The following is a 13,536-nucleotide window of genomic DNA, read 5'->3' on the forward strand; positions in this document are numbered from 1 at the left end:
AACACTACTTCAGGTTAGAAAAGCTAGGAAGATTTTTACAAGCCAGACAAGGAAAGCTTATCTTTCTGTTTTAAAATCAGGTTTCATTAGCGCCCTGACCCTACTTCCTGTTTAGCCTCCGACCCCTCATCCATGATGGGGGATGTACATTTCCTGGCCTTTCCCCCACATGTATCACCAAAACTTTAGCTAAGACAAAAAACAAACAGAAAAGTATAAAGTCTTTCTAGATCATCCAAGATTAAGAAGAGCTCCCAAAGGCAAGTGTGACGGTCTGAATTTTTATCTGGAAACAAACATCCATGAGGCTTCAGTACCCCTTCACAGCTTGAAAAAGCCCACTTTCATTTTTCAGGGAAAATACGTGGGAAATGATTCAGGTGGACATTAAACCACCATCTCCATTTCCTCTGTAGTTTCTACTCATAATAGCTTATAACGTCAGTGCTCATCAGCCCCATGAAGGATCCACATCCAGAAATGGAGATAACTTGTTTTGGGCTGGCAGATTTTATTCTAACACTATCCTGCCATCTTGCACTAGTCATTGGAAATGTGAAGAAATCTGTATATGAGGAGGGAAGTTATTCGAGCCCTAGAAGAGCTTTGTCAACTTTCTCTACGAAGAAACAAAATAATCATCAGTAAGTATCACCATAACCATTGTTGGGGGGGAATTTCTGCTTTTTTCTGTAGACTTCAGCTTGAAGGCTATGTATTTTCTCTTCTAAAAGCAACTCTGATGTAGCTCTACATTGATATAATCAAACGTAGGCTTCATGTAGTAGGAAATAAATGAGGGGAAAAAAATCCCAGCAACATCATTTAGCACTTAAAGAAGCAAGAATTTAAAGAAGGAATAACGCTTAAGCTATTTAATGGCACTCTGAGCAAGTCTGATTTATTCTGATTTATTACAACGCTACCTGTCTTTGAAATATTCAAGTATTTGCTTACCAATCCATTACAGGACCTGTGTGTGTCTGACTGTGTCTGAGCATGTATTTGTTTTTGTTTTCCCCTCCATGCCTGGAATGCCATCCCAACCTCTCAATCAATGGACTGCTAGCAAGGAAACCTACCAAAAGCTCTTGCTTCAGGAAGTCAGGTCCCTGCAGAGCAAATGTGCTCAAGCACCGTGAGCGCCGCCCACCCCTCGGCCGCCCACCCGCACTATGGCCCAAATGGCGAAGGGCAAGCGTGCGAGTGATGGGCCCACAGTGCCACGGGCCAGGGAGGGCATGGTGCTGAAACACACGCGCTACGGTGACTGAGGACACCCTCCAGCACATGGCCGAGAAAATTAGGGCTCAGCTCAGCAAGCAAGTGGGGACTGGCCGAAGTCCTCTGTAATCATGAAATGCGTCAGAAAAATCACCGAATAACGGTTTTGTGAAAAGTAATGGGAAGAAACTGTATCAACAGAAAGCCCTGACTCAAGCAGTTTCAAGAGAGAAAGAGATGGTGACAAACCACACCTGGAAGCATCTACCACCCCCGCTGCCCCCTGCACTGCATGAATTCAGTGAGCACCTTCCCTCCCCGCAACCCTGAGCTAACGAAGGATGTGTCCCGGTGAACGTTTTGAACAAGAGAAAAGTATGTGTATACACGTGGTTCAAACAACCCAATTAAGAAACAAACAACAGAAGAAAATACAGCACCCTCCAGAAGTAGAGGTCCTCCCCTTCACCTTCTCCCTAGTAGAGCTGACAGTGTAACCTGGCTTTGGGTCACGAGGCTGGAAGTGAACAGAAGGATCCAGACGTGTGCGGGAACAAACCTTTACTGAGTGTAGCAGACACTTGCAAGAAACTTCATTTATTTTTCTCTTACCTTAGTCCCACAAAGCAGGATCGATCATTTCCGTATCTTTAAGACAGTTATAACTTTTTACAAGGCACAAAGCTAGCAAGTGATTACAAATCTTATCGTGTCACTCCTCTGGTTACTTCACTGGCTTCCGGTTCTGCTTAGTCCAAAATCTTGAGTCTCTCCTCTCCCAGGGCCCTGCACCCAGAGCACCAAGGGTCACACTCTCTTCCCCCAGCAAGTCCCTCCCCTGTGCAGGCCCAGGCCTCCAGGATGCCTCACTTCCCAGGGGGGCTTTGCAACACCGCTGTCCTACTGAGTTCCACTTCCCTGTGGCCACCCTTGGTCCTAAGAGTTCTTCACTTCAAGCAGGCAGCCCCACTGCTAGTTTAAGTTCTATCTGTACCTCTGGTCACTGTCTGCTCTCTCACTATGCCAAGCCCCATACAGGCAAGGGTCACAGTTCAGTCCACAACCCTCTCCCCCGACCTGACAAGTGAACTCAGGTGTTTCTTCTATTTACAATCTTAAGGGGAAAGTAGATGACTTAATTGGAACTATTAGAAAAGCACTACAACAGAGACTTTATGAAATTTAACAAGCTAATTCTCATGATATCCATGACTACATAGGTTCCCAAACCCAGTTTACACATGCAAAACCTAAAGCTGACAGACGTGGGCTAAGTTTCCCAAGATCACACAGCGAGGAAGTACCAGAGCTGGCTCAAAACTCAGCCAAATTCAATTCAGCTAAATTATTTCAATCAGATAATAAAATATTATCTCATTATCAGACAATAGTTTTTTCCACCATACCATGCTGGCAATCTAGATAAAACTGGAGGAGAGGGATCTATTTCCGTAATTTTCGATTATTGAGGTCTTTAGAATAGTTTTATAATAGCATTTGCTGCTTTCTCTTTTGATTATTAAAAGCAACATGTTGTAGAAAATACAGAAAAGCTTGCACCTCTAGGTCCATCAATTTTTCTGAACAGTACATACATTAAAAAATAAAACTGGGGACATTCTCAGCATGTCATTTTAACATCTTTTTAGAAGCTCTTAAATTATAGAAGTAATATGTGTTTGTCATTAAAAAAAAAGCCATTGCAATACTGGGTTACATAAAGTAGAAAATGCACAGTATCCACGCACCATCTAAACTTACCTCTGAGACGGCCAGTATTAACAGCTTGACGTAGACTATCTGGATGATTCTTTACGCTCATACAAATATACATGCGAGGACTAAGCTCCCGCCACCCGCCCAAACCCCTTTTTGAGAAAGAAACAGTCCTAGCAGGCACACTATCTTGCGACTTGCTTTCTGCGTGTAGCCGCCTGTCGCGGTCAGGCCAGTACAGACGCACGCGGCGCATGTTTAACAGCTGCGTCTTTGTCTGCCGCATGAGCAGTCCCATCCTGGCAGGCACTTACACGGCTTCCAGTTCTTAGCCGCTACAACAACAACGTATCTTTACACGCTAGAATATTTATTCCATAAGACTGTTGCTTAACAGCAGAACTGCCGAGTCAAATGGTATGTGCATTTAAATTCCGAACTCCTAATCTGAAATTAGGAGTTTGGGATTAACATATACACACTACTATATACAAAACAGGTAAATCAACAAGGACACGCTGTATGGCACAGGGAACTCTACTAATATTTTGTAATGGCCTATATGGGAAAAGAATCTGGAAAAGAATAGATATATGTATTCATATGTGTAACTGAATCACTCTGTTGTATACCTGAAACTGACACAACACGGTAAATCAACTATACTCCAATATAAAATTAAAAATTTTTAAATAAGATAAAAATAAAATTTAAAAGTATGTCTAGCTTACTTTCCCAGAGTTTTAGCAACTCACTCTCTCCCAATGACATATGAGATTTCCAATTTTCCAACAAATGCTCCATCACGGCTCATTCTCAACCTTTTAAGGTTTCTACCAGTGGATAAAAACTGGCACTGTACAGTTCTGATGTACTGACAACTAGTGAGGTTAAACATCTTTGCATATATTTACTGGTAATCTGCATTTTAAAATGCCTATTCAGATTTGCCTTTTAAAAAAAATCAATTTGAGGGAGGTTTCTGTAAATTAGGAATAGCGACCTCCTGTGAGAATACTAATTGTGTATTAATCCTGTACCTGTCTTATGTGTTGCAAATATTTTGTCATAATTGATTGTGAAACTTTGTTTACTTTTTTCCCACTTCTGTTTCTGTTTTTCATGTCTTATGTAACCCTGAGGTTATATAAATATTATGAAGTTTGTCTCCATCATTACTTGACTATGTAAGAATTTAAAATAAAAATGCAATTCATGTGAATATTTTTAGAACTAAGATATAATGTCTTTTTATTAATTATTTGACATCTACTTCTTTGCCTTTCTCCTTCACACTTCAATTATTAAGTGTCTGTGGTTGATAAATAAAAGATTCGAAAACACAATTAATTGTTTCAACAGTTCTATAGTGATCTTCTGATGTCAGATTATTACTGAGCTACTGAACATCATTATACCTAAAGAATACTTGTTACTTTATACTTCGTTTTTAAATAGAAAACATCATAGTGATTATCTGTCAATATATAAAGATCTAATTACAATAACAAAGATCAATTTTCTTGCATTTCAACTCCAATTTTTCAATATCTTTACTCTCAAGAGTCCAGATAATGGAATAAAAAATAGTATAAGAGAAATGTGGACTTTCACAGTCTAAAGGATGTTTTAGGTATGCATATTTAGATAAATGTCTACATACCACAAGCAATAGAAATTATTATGTCCTACAGTAACAAACAGATCAAAAATGCACGTTTAGAATTTAAGATACTTCGCTTACCTCCCCTTCCGGATCCAAAGTATCCCTACACTAGCTTTTATTAAACCCTGGATCATATCTTATCCTGCAATGTCAACTCTGTCTCCATGGTCTAAATGATTGTTTTCTCTCCTGTACTTTTATAACTCAGCCAAGGATGAGGGGAGCTAGCTGTCTTTCTTTGGTGGGGTGACTACTACCTACCCCTATCTTGCTTGGTGCAAACACAGGCAAGTTCCTTTGTGAACTTATCATTTTCTAGAGGTCATTCAGACCATAATTTCAGGCCTCAGCCACTATCCTGACGGTCCTTCTTAGGAAATTGGACCCAGTGGGAACGTTTTCTCCCTCTGCTTAGTCCATGGGTCAGCATTTTCCTTCCCTTGTAGTTCTTAATTCCCTTAAGTGGCAATTATTTAAGACACAGTTAGAGAAGGTGCAATCTACATTCATCCAATAAAATCTAAATATTAAAAAGGACAGAAAAATTCAGCGTGGTTACTAAGGATAAATGGGACAGCATTTAGCATCTGAAAGGTACCAATGAAGTGGTACATGAATAAATGGACAAAATTTCTGAAAAATGATTGGAGGTAAAAAAAAATTAAGACAAACTAAAAGCGCATACTATGTGTCAAAGAGACGGAGCATCTTAATTATAAGAGGTTAATATCACAGCCAGAGTCAAGAAATAGGTGGAAAAATCACTAATAGATACTGTCTGGAAATCAACCCAAAGATAGCAGACACACAAAATCTAAATTTTAGATTTTTCAATAAGCATATGATAAAAATTAGATTAGTACTGTGGTTCAAAATACACTCTTAACAAAGGTAACTTATTTGTGCTAAAAGCATTATGCTTGGGAATGATATCACCATGCCTGTGGGAAGACATATTAGAAAAATTATGATCACTGCATGGACATAATAAATGCTTTCTAAGGTCAAAGGTTGTAAAAGAAGCCAAAGGAGAAAGGAAACAAGTTTGAACCATATGTAGCCCATTCATAAGCAAATGGCAAAATTACTGGAATGGGTAAAAAAGAGGGAATGAATTAAAACGACAAGCTATTCATGAAACAAATACTGTAACAGATAAGCTGGACGTGTGTGGAATATAATGCTTCCAGGTCTAGCAGGTATCATCTTTATGAATACACCACCCTTTCCCATAGTTTATACTGAAGAGAAGGTAAATAATTGTGAAATTTTAAGGACTAACTTAAATCCAGTTGCATATTTAAATTTTTAAAACTTGATTTGGTCTTCCATTTAACTGACCATCTCCCTGGTACATCAAAAAGCAGTATTTTGCCAAGAAACTCCAACATGTGATATCTATGAAATATGGTAGGTACATTTAAAACTGGGTTTAAAGTGGATATTCATGTAGACAACTGAACTCATTCCATTAGGACCACTTTTAAGGTTTTAACTCCTACAATTAAGAATGGTCTAATCTCTAATAAATGAATCTCTTATTCTACAGCACTAAAAATGGTCTTGCTTCTAAGATTAAACGCTGACTGACAGAACACTTTTGGGATCATGATATTTAATCCAAATATCGCATATAACACAGTCAACTGTCTACTGTAAGATAGCAGCATAATAGTGGCTGCACTGAAGCCAGGGCTGGCTTCCTATTGCGTTCCTGGCCTTATAAGTTTGGGTCAGTTACTTTACCTCATTTCCCCCTCACCATTAGATTGGGAATAATGGTAGCACCGGGCTGTTCTGAAAAGTAAATGAGATGATTCTCTTGAAAACAGCCTAATAATTTGATAAACAGTGAGTGCTCACATGAAATTGTTATTAGTATATAAAATATGCTCAGCTGTTTAGAATAAAATGGAATTAATTCAATGCTACTTTCTAAATCCTTCCTATGTTCTAGAGAGTAGGGAAAAAAATTATTGTGAAAGACCTAGTAAGGCTAAGTCAACTAGAAAAGAATTCTTACAATATATGGATTTCTCAAATTCATGATTTCCCTCTTTCCTGGAGTATTTGTTGTTCTGCTGCCTTATTATGCTCCTTCAAGCCTGAGCTCCAAGGAGGGGAGTCTTTCCTGGTGCCCTACACAGATCACCTCCCAAAGCATCTTTGACATTTTCTGTATGGACCTTAGACAGCAAATTGGGTATTTATTTGTGTGGTTGTTTAATTAATGTCCTTTGTCCACTAAATAAATCATTTCTACTAAGGCAAGGACCACACTCACACCGCTCACTGTCGTATTTTTGAGGCCTAGCGCGGTGCAGTGGGGCATACCGTGGGTGGAGAAAGCCCAACATTTGTTTGGTGACAGTCCACCAGGTCTCAACATAAAAGTAGTTAGAAATTCTCAAGCAAAATTTCTAGTCACTTCAGAACGTTTGAAATGTGTTTTGCAACACATTAAGAAGCAGAATATCAACGTCATGAACTCAAGGAAGTTCACAAGACCTTCCCCATTTTAAAAAGTTATAAAAGTTACTGATTTAAACTTTTCTATATGATTCAGAAGTCGTCACCAGATATAGTGAAAATGATTTTCATTAATAATTTGGAACTATTATAGAAAGGTTAGAGTACTGTATTTCTGAAATTTGTTGGTGCCTTGCTAATCTGATTCTACAGGGTAAAACTTGTAACTGGGATCTTCATATCACAATTTTTTAGAATTCTATGGCTTGGCGTTTTACATAAGGATCCATATCAGAGACAAGAGCCCTACCTGTGGCTGGCTTAGCCATATAAGGAAAGAGCCCCACACTCGTGGAAACCTTACAGGAACTCCTATTTGCTCAGGAGGCAGAAAGAGTGGGTGGGAGGATGGTCTTGTCCTGCACTGTGTGGAAGCTCAGGGCTCACTCAGAAGGGCAGTGATAATCCCCTAAGCACACAGAAGTGCAGTATAACCAAATATAAATAGTAGACAAGATGTCTGAATAAATGAACATGTCGCACCTTCAGGTTCAACTCAAAACCTTTAGGCCAAGAACATTCCGTTTCATCTGTATCATGATGATAAACTATTGTTTCTTACATGTTGAGTGAAAATGATTATACATACTAATGTAGTAGGTGAATACCCTGACATCGTAATGCCTAGAAGATGAACACACCCAAATGATCCTGCCACAAATAATAAAACTATACAGCCCTGGATATCAAATGTCTTTTTCAAGGTAAAAAAGATGTTTTAAAATTTGATATGTTCAAACTGAGCATAAAACATCTTAAAAATGTCTTTCTAACACATTTTCTTAGACACAGAGAAATTGGGGAGAAAAAAGAAAATATATTAAGTGCTATTACAGAATTATACCTAAAAACAGAACCACTTCTTTGACTGGTAAGAGACTCATGAGATCTCAAAGCATACATCACAAAAAAACTTCTTTTCATTACATACCGGGGGAAAGGCTAGAAATATGGACAAAGAAGATACATAAGAATGACATTAAAGTAAAGCAAACAAACAAAAAACACCCTAAAGTGTCATTCAGCCACTTTTAAAGAGCTATTCCTGCTTTATTTCTCTTGATTCTTCAGCATTTTACTGCACGTTCTATGCAATCCAAGCTTTCAACTCAATCCCCTTATAATCCACTTTACTGACCCCTCGAAGGGCCACTTCTGCCTCTAGGTGTCCCAGCCTGTCTCCTCTTCCCACCTCTTTAAATACTCAGTTCTTACAAAGTCAAGTACCCTTCAGCTTGCCTTCTTGCACTTCAGATAAATCATCTTTGTTGACACTTGAGTTGCAAAACTTACAGCCACCTTTCCACCCCTGTAGCAAACACTATTTCCAACACTCGTTTTAATAGCAAGAGCACTTACAAGTCATTAAATAACATTATAATTAAATGTGCACAAGAGGGACCACATCTGGCACCTATTCTGTCCCTCACTGAAACATGAAGCTTGCTCTGTCTGAATATCAAGGTTAATCTGACAAACCTAATCCTATCCATGGGTTATTTGTAAAACACCCAAGAAATACCCTAGTTCAGTGTAGACTGGATGCTCTATAAAAGTGTCAATAGAGTCAACAAATGCTTCGTTACTAAGATAAAGAAGGTTAAAATATGATACTTAACTGGGTGGTAAGTGGGAAATGTCATGAGGATGGAATATTTTAAAGAAAATAATAAACTTTAAGAGAAACTAACTGTAATACCACCAAACAGTATTCTAAAATTTCAAGAGAACTAACTGGGCATTTTCATGTCCTGTCATTTTACACCAACCAAGTCTTTAAAGCAAAAATCTATTTATTAGAAACAGTCTTTGTTTCTAATCAAAGGATAGGACAGGATATATAAACATGAATATGCAAGCGATGCAGGTCACTCTGTTCATATAAAATACAACTCAGAATATCTATTCTTATCACTCAAGAGCAACACCTACTGGCACAATTAAAAAGAACCTAGAAGGCATAGAGTAATTTCAATTCAATATTTTATTAATTAAATACTTATAGAGCACTTAACATACGCCAGGCACTACTTTAAGTACTTTACAAATATTAACTTATTTAATCACTCCAAGACATTTATCACTAAAAGAGATTAACTGACATAAACCCTACTTCAAGATGCAAAAGGATCTATTCCATTACTTTGAGATACAGATTCTATTTAAGCCAACAGCATCCAAATCTGTCCTTGCCAACATCTAGAAAGAAACTGGTGTTATCATTCATTCTAACTTAGTGAGCCAGACAACCAATGTGGAGGAAATCCTGAAAGGCAGTTCCCCCAAGAAGAGTTCTCTCCCCCCAAAAGAAGAAAATTAAATTTTATATTCAATGTAATGTTAATAATTTATACTAATTGCAAAGGAGTCTTGCCTTTTCCTTTATAAACAGGAAGTCACTTATGCTAGGTTTTTATTTTAAGCATGCATTAAAATTATGATTTTTCACAAGATGAAAGAATGCCTCTGCCAATCACGCTGACATGCTACTCACAAATGGCACTAATAGCTGTGACAAGAGTGAACTGTCTGAGCAGAGCGTTTTAAGAAGGATCTAGACCAGCCATCAAAACCACTATTTTATCTAGATGGGCCTATGCTATATTCTGCTGCAACAAAAGCTATTAGGTGATTTAAGTGACTACTTTATTATGATGGAATTTCATCTATTAAAAGAATGTATTTAAGTGTTTTTAATCTTACTTAGATATAGAAAAAAATGGAAAAAATAAGAAAGTACAAGCATGTCTATAAGCTAAAATATTTTGCTCCTTCATATTTTTCCTGAATAAATAAACTTTGCAAATTTATTCAATCATTTATATATTTCAAATGCTCATTAGCACATATCATAAAACATCTTTTTGGTCTACTTAATTTTACAGTGTCAAGCCCATTAGTATAATGTCTGTATTAACTTCCCAATTTTCATTTTCTCCATCCCAATCAACTTCCTTCTCTAATGACCCCTCACCAACAGAGATACCTATTTAAAATTTTCCAATATGGATATGTGCACAAAATATACAAGATAAGGGTAACTGGGGTTTTTTATATTTGCAATTAAAAAATTTTTAACTTTGGTAAAATACACATAATATACAATTTACCATGTTAGCCATTTTTTTTTTGTTTTTTTTTTTTTTGCGGTACGCGGGCCTCTCACTGTTGTGGCCTCTCCCGTTGCAGAGCACAGGCTCCGGACATGCAGGCTCAGCGGCCATGGCTCACGGGCCCAGCCACTCCACGGCATGTGGGATCTTCCCGGACCGGGGCACGAACCCGTGTCTTCTGCATCGGCAGGCGGACTCTCAACCACTGCGCCACCAGGGAAGCCCATGTTAGCCATTTTTAAGTGCACAGTTCAGTAGTATTAAGTATATTCACATTGCCGTACAATTGATCTCCAGAATTTTTCATATTCCAAAAGTGAAACTCTGTACCTACTAAAACATCATCTCCCATCCTCCTGTCCCCCAGCCCCTGGCAACGACCATTCTAATTCTTGTATCTATGAGTATGACTACTCTAGGGACCTCATATAAGTGCTACCCTACAGTATTTGTCTTTTATGACAGGCTTATTTCACTGAGCATAATGTCCTCAAGGTTCATCCATGTTGTAGCCTGTGTCAGAATTTCCTTCCTTTTTAAGGCTGAATAATATTCCATTGTATGCATGAATCACATTTTCCTTATCTATTCATTCATTAAAAGACATTTGGGCTATTTCTACCTTTTGGCTATTGTGAATAATGTTGCTATGAATGTGGGTGTACACATACCTTGAGATCTGCTTTCATTTCTTTTGGATATATACCCAGCAGTGGAAATGTTGGATCATATGGTAGTTCTATTTTAAATTTTTTGAGGAACCACTATACTGTTTCCATAGCAGCTGTGCCATTTTATATTCTCACCAACAGTGCATAAGGATTTCAATTTCTCTACAGTCTTGCCAATACTTGTTCTTTTCTTTTCTTTCTTTCTTTCTTTTTTTGATAGATGTCATCTTAATGAGTGTGTGGTGATAGAGCAAATTCTTTAAAAGTGGATTTCTTAGCTAGTAAGAAAATTATGAGGAATTCAAAATACAAAATTGGTGAGTACTATTTAAAATGATGGCAAAGCTAACCAGAGAAGAATCACATTATAAGCAAAAAGTGAAAGCCTTTTCTTATTTATCAATATAAAAGATTAAGAAATAAGAATTTCTGGTCACTATATTCTGAATATAAATATGCGTATCTCATTTTATTTGTTCATAAGAGTTTTGAATGATTGGCTGTAACAATTATCAGGTATGGGAAGCTCTCCTCAGGAAGTCATTCAGGAGCAGGACAAGACAGTGAACAATCAGACAGATTTTCAATGAGTTAATATTACATTACAGAGCAATGAAGACATGGGGTACACAAAACTGAAGGAAAACACATGGACCCGATTATGGGAACTTAAGGATAAAATTTTAAACCAATGTAGGCTTAATTTTAGAAACTGCTATGGTAATAGAGAGGAAAGAGATGGATGCAAAGAAACATTGCCAACTGATTTAACAAAAGTGCAAAGGCAGTTCTACAGTGAAAAGTTATTGTTTTCACCAAATATTGCTCAAAAAAATGATACCTATATACCAAAGAAAGAACTAACCTATACCTCATGTTACAGAAAATTGGACTCAAAATAGATCATAGATCTAAATATAAAATGTAAAAGCATAAAGCTTCTAGAAGAAAATACAGGAGTTAATCTTGGTAACCTGAGTTAGGAAAATAGTTTTCAAATACTGTAACAAAAGTATAAACCATAAAGGAAAAACACTAATAAGCTGGACTTCATGAATATTAAAAACTTTTGCTCTATGAAAGACACTGCTAAGAGAAAAAAAAAAAAGTCACCACCTCAGAGAAAGTATTTGACATATATCTGCCAAAGGTCTCATATCAAAAATATATTAAAATTCTTAAAACACACTGAGGAGCTTCAAGATGGCGGAAGAGTAAAGACGTGGAGATCACCTTCCTCCCCACAAATGCATCAGAAATACATCTACACGTGGAACAACTCCTAAAGAACACCCACTGAACGCTGGCAGAAGACCTCAGACCGCCCAAAAGGTAAAAACTCCCCACGTACCTGGGTAGGGCAAAAGAAAAAAAGAATAAACGGAGACAAAAGAATAGGGACGGGACCTGCACCAGTGGGAGGGAGCTGTGAAGTAGGAAAGGTTTCCACACACTAGAAGCCCCTTCACTGGCAGAGACGGGGGTGGGCAGGGGGGAAGCCTAGGAGCCACGGAGGAGAACGCAGCCACAGGGGTGCAGAGGGCAAAGCGAAGAGATTCCCGCACAGAGGACCGGTGCGGACCGGCACTCACCAGCCCCAGAGGCTTGTCTGCTCACCCACCGGGGCGGGCGGGGCTGGGAGCTGAGGCTCAGGCTTCGGAGGTCAGAGCGCCGGGAGAGGACTGGGGTTGGAGGTGTGAACACAGCCTAAAGGGGGCTAGTGCGCCACGGATAGCCGGGAGGGAGTCCGGAAAAAAGTCTGGAACCGCCTAAGAGGCAAGAGACCATTGTCTGGGGGTGCACGAGGAGAGGGGATTCAGAGCACCGCTTAAAGAGGATCCAGAGACAGGCGCCAGCCGTGGCTATCAGCGCGGACCCCAGAGATGGGCATGAGATACTGAGGCTGCTGCTGCCACCACTAAGAAGCCTGTGTGCGAGCACAGGTCACTATCTATCCACACCACCCCACCGGGGAGCCTGTACAGTCTGCCACTGCCACATTCCCGGAATCCAGGGTCAACTCCTCCAGGAGAATGCACGGTGCGCCTCAGGCTGGTGCAACGTCACGCACGGCCTCTGCCGCCGCAGGCCCGCCCCGCACTGCGTGCCCCTCCCTCCCCGCGGCCTGAGTGAGCCAGAGCCCCCGAATCAGCGGCTCCTTTAACCCCGTCCTGTCTGAGCGAAAAACAGACGCCCTCCGGCGACCTACACGCAGAGGCGGGGCCAAATCCAAAGCTGAGCCCCGGGAGCTGTGCAAACAAGGAAGAGAAAGAGATATCTCTCCCAGCAGCCTCAGGAGCAGCGGATTAAATCTCCACCATCCACTTGATGTACCCTGCATCTGTGGAATACCTGAATACACAACGAATCATCCTAAATTGAGGAGGTAAGATAAGCAAAATGAGAAGACAGAGAAACACACAGCAGATGAAACAGCAAGGTAAAAACCCACCAGACCTAACAAATGAAGAGGAAATAGGCAGTCTACCTGAAAAAGAATTCAGAATAATGATAGTAAAGATGATCCAAAATCGTGGAAATAGAATGGAGAAAATACAAGAAATGTTTAACAAGGACCTAGAACTAAAGAGCAAACAAACAATCATGAACAACAAAA

At 39.2% G+C, this 13,536-nt stretch overlaps 1 protein-coding gene across 2 annotated transcripts in view; it reads right to left on the reverse strand.

Moving 5' to 3' along the window:
- ZNF407 (zinc finger protein 407) overlaps window positions 1-13,536 on the reverse strand; it is a 413,038-nt gene that overhangs the window by 113,598 nt on the left and 285,904 nt on the right. The gene's annotated exons all lie outside the window — the stretch shown is intronic.

The sequence above is a fragment of the Neophocaena asiaeorientalis genome, unplaced genomic scaffold (assembly GCF_003031525.2).
Source record: "Neophocaena asiaeorientalis asiaeorientalis breed wild unplaced genomic scaffold, Neophocaena_asiaeorientalis_V1.1 scaffold124, whole genome shotgun sequence".
NCBI classification, from domain to species: Eukaryota; Metazoa; Chordata; class Mammalia; order Artiodactyla; family Phocoenidae; genus Neophocaena; species Neophocaena asiaeorientalis.